The sequence below is a fragment of the Pan troglodytes genome, chromosome 7 (assembly GCF_028858775.2).
Source record: "Pan troglodytes isolate AG18354 chromosome 7, NHGRI_mPanTro3-v2.0_pri, whole genome shotgun sequence".
Classification (NCBI taxonomy): domain Eukaryota; kingdom Metazoa; phylum Chordata; class Mammalia; order Primates; family Hominidae; genus Pan; species Pan troglodytes.
Genome location: NC_072405.2, coordinates 73,200,711 through 73,205,102, shown reverse-complemented (window position 1 = coordinate 73,205,102; position 4,392 = coordinate 73,200,711). Strand labels below are relative to the sequence as shown.

General features: G+C 33.9%; 1 pseudogene; it reads left to right on the top strand.

Annotated features, from left to right (window-relative positions):
• The first annotated feature begins 2,137 nt into the window (after positions 1–2,137).
• LOC107976201 (cytochrome c oxidase subunit NDUFA4-like) lies at positions 2,138–2,383 on the top strand (annotated as a pseudogene).
• The last annotated feature ends 2,009 nt before the right edge of the window (positions 2,384–4,392 follow it).

Sequence of the window (4,392 nt, the reverse complement as noted above, 5' to 3'; positions counted from 1 at the left end):
TCTAGGAGGGGAGCACAGATCTTCATTGTTAGCAGCCACAACTTATTGCATTTTTCAACTTTTATATGACTTTAACAATTCTCAGTAATGATGGCATTTACTCTCCCAAAGGGTAATTAAGTGCTCTTTTGTGTCTCAGCAGTGATCGCCATTAACATTCATGTTATTTGAGATGCTGATGCATTTAATGTTTTAATTAGGTGCCAAGAGAATGTAGCAGATTGTCTAAGGAGAGACCTTGTCTATATCTTTTCTCAAGTAGAACAGCTTCCTAGTGTCTCTCTGCCTCATTGACTCACCATCTTTTTTCAAATCTCATCTGAAAATATGCCCTTCTCTTTGGACTATGCCTCTTAATTTATTTCTTCCTCTGCTTTCTATTACTTAACTTTGTATTGTTTAAATAAATTAGGTTACATTATTGTGTGTGGAAGATGCTAATCAAAGAAAGCTATTACCCAATATTTAGAATTTATATTTTACTTGATGTTTTAAAAGAACTTTACAGTATCAATTAGTAAATTATCACAGCATTCTAGACAGGTAAATTGATTATATCTTTGTTGTTGTTATTTTTGATAAATAGCCCATCTCAGAGAAGGACAAAAGGAGGCATGCTTTGCTTCACAGACACATGTGTGCTAAACTCCTTCCTCTTGGTCCAATACTAATAGAAGTTCATAATGATAGAAATACTAGCAATTATTCCGTGAGGTCCTACAATGACACCATGGTAAACGATTTACACAGGTTAAAACTTCAATCTCTCCAATATTCCAGTTGGGTGCTATGAGGGACTATGCCTTAGATCGCTCACTTTGCAACCTGAATTGCTTCATTCACATTGTTCAAAGAGAGTCTAGTACAGCACTAGATCAGTAACTTGCAATTCGTTTATTCTTAGTAAGTGATGAATGAATACATGAAGAAGTATTCTTTTTCCTTCTTCTGCCTCTTGCCATCTGTTTTTAATCTTTTCACTACCAGCATGTCAAGTTAGCCAATTTGACCCTGATGAAGCACTTTCACAGGGACATGGCATGGTGGGGGTACTGAGAAAGCATAAGGAGGAGAAGAAAAAATTGTGATTGGAAATTAAACCATTATAAATATTTAGTCTTTGCTGAGTTCTGGGCCTGTACCATCAACATTTGTTATAACTCATCATTAGTTACCAAAAACTTTCTTGTCAGGATGTTCTGTGGAAAAGACCTCTTTGATACTAACGGTGGCCTCAATAGAATTTAATCCAAACTTCATTTTCTATTTCCAAGAATAATTGAATAGGTTTAAAATTTGGCAAGCTGGCAGTTTAGATTAAAAATGGAATCATAGGATGCTTGCTCTGGGTCTGGAATTAAGGAATTTTTGGTGAGAATCTCTAACTAATGAAGCCAAAACCAAGCAAGATTTTGAAGTGTCTTTTTGATATCACCTTTTTTGCATATTATTCTCTTCTATGCTCTTTCCCTGATAATGGCCCCACCCTATTTAGAGAGTCCCCATTCTGATCTTGTTTACTGCTTCTTGTCTTGTTGGCTAGGTAGTGATGGTGTAAGCAACTTCAGGCCAGTACAATGCTTCACAATTGTACCAGTCTCCTCTGAGCTGCCTCAGGAGGCTTGCTACAGTCACAAACCCATTCAAAAAAGATTCTCCCTTGTACCTTTATTTACTTTGTCCCTTGTGACTCTGCCTTTTTAGCTAGTACTAGCTAACTTTAGTGCTCCACATATTAGAGAACCAAAAGACAGTGAGTTACTATAGAGGTGACTAAAGATATTATATAAAGGTGTTGGTATAAATGTAAGGACTTCAATAAATATACACACTTTCCTAAACACTAAAGGAAAATAAATAGGAAGGAAAAGAGACCACGTAGTATGTGGCAAATGTAACATACAACAATATGATAATACTGAAAGCAAACGTATCAATAATATTAATAAAAGTAACAGCTTATCTTGATTACTAAATTTTCATATTGACCAACAAAGCTAACCCTACACTATGTTGTATTCAAGAGACACAGTTGAAATAAGCAAATTCAAAAGGTTAAAATTGAGATACTATTTAGCCCAGGGCCTGGTGGCTAGGCTTTTTCTTTCCTTTTGAGTCAGAGGCCTCTGCCACAAACATGCTCTGCTAGATTCTCAGTCAGGCCAAGAAGCATCTGAGCTTGATCCCCCGCTTTGTATTTATTGGAGCTGGAGGTACTGGAGCAGCACAATTTGTCTTGCATCTGGCATCGTTCAATCCAGATGTTAGCTGGGACAGAAAGAACCCAGAGCCCTGGAACAAATGGGGTCCCAATGATCAATACAAATTTTACTCAATGAATGTAGATTACAGCAAACTGAAGAAAGAAGGTCCAGATATTTAAATGAAATGTTTCACTATAAAGCTGCTTTAGAATGAAAGTCTTCCAGAAGCCATCTGCACAATTTTCTACATAACCAGGAAATAGTTCTCCTCTAGATGTATGAAATCATGTTGATGAATGTGTTGGAGATTACACTGATTAATACATAACTGAAACTTGAAACAAACAAAAAATTAAAATTAAAAGGATGGGTGAATATACAACAGGTAAATGCAAATAAAAATGAAGCAGGAGTTACACTTTTGATATCTGAAAATGTAAAATTCAGGCCAGAAAACATTAACTAAGACAAAGAAGTACACTTCTTGAAGCTAAAGTCTGCAATTCATAACAAATGACACAATAGCAACGGTTACAAAGGAGACACTACAGGAAATGGAAGGGAAAATAGAGACACTTTAATATCAGGAGACTTTACCACATCTTTTTATGAAATAGGTAAATAAGTGGACAAAAAATGATAAAAATATAGAAAATACAAACAAAAAATTAATAAGCAACTGGATAGCAATATATTATTTTCCTCTAAATTAAACAATATTACTTGTTCAGTGCACTTGTATATTTATAAAAACTAACTGGACTAGACCACAAGTAAAGCCTCAACAAATTCCAGAAAGTTAAATAATTCAAGTAAGATTTTCCAATCAAAATTTAATAAAACTAGAAATCTGTAAGAAAATACAAATTTTTTAGAAGATACCAACCCTGTAAACATTTTAAGTTTTCTGGCTGGGCGCAGTGGCTCTAGCCTGTAATCCCAGCACTTTGGGAGGCCGAGGTGGGTGGATCACAAGGTCAGGAGATCAAGACCATCCTGGCTAACACGGTGAAAACCAATCTCTACTAAAAATACAAAAAATTAGCCAGGTGTGGTGGCAGGCACCTGTAGTCCCAGCTACTGGTTAGGCTGAGGCAGAATGGCATGAACCTGGGAGGTGGAGCTTGCAGTGAGCCGAGATCACGCCACTGCACTCCAGCCTGGGTGACAGAGCGAGACTCCATCTCAAAAAAAAAAAAAAAAAAAGTTTTTAAACTTTCTGTGAAACAACTCTTGGATCAAAGAGGAAACATAAAACAAAGCTGCAAAATTTATAGGAAGTAATAGCAAACACATAAAGTAAATCTATGGAAAACTGTTAAAGTAGTAAATTTTCTGAGGAAAATTTATATCCTTTAATAGCTATATCAAAGATGATAAAATAAATAAATTAAAATTTTAACCCCAAAGCTAAAAGTGCTCAACAAAGTAAACCAAAAGACAAAAGGAAAAATTAACAAAGATAAAATTAGAAGTAAATTAGAAAAGAGAAAAACAATAGAAAGAGAATCAGAGAAATGAATAAATTGATTATTTGAAAAAATAAAATCTAGACAACTAAATTTAGTAAAGGAAAGGCACCAATTAAATAAGCATAATAAAGGAGAAATTATCCAATGAAACAGAGAAAAACTTTTAAAAATCACTATTGTGCAACTATATAATAATACTAAAAACTTAGATAAAATTAAAACTGTTTAGGAACATATAATGACCCAACCTAACCCCAGTGGTAAAGGAAGTCTAAACAAATCAGTTATTGCAGACAAAACAGAATCTTGAGGGTTTTCCTCAATGAAAAGACAGAGACTACTAGATGATTTCATAGGGAATTCTACCAAGCTTTTAAAGTTTAGATACCAACTTTTCTTAAAGTGCTCCAGATAGAAAAAGAAGGGAAACTTCCAGATTTCTAGTTCTATAAACATGATATTCATATCAACCTCTGATAATGATTGTAAAAAAATAAACCAATATATCATACTTACTAATGTTGATCAAAAAATCTAAAAGCAATAATAAATAGAATCTATCAGCACATTAAAAAAATACATAATATCCAAGTGTAGTTCACTGAAAAATATAAAGATGGTTAATATAATCATCTCCATGAATATGGAAAATACATTAGACAATATTAAACACCTATTTCTCATTTTTAAAAATTCAATAAAATAAGAATTAATAG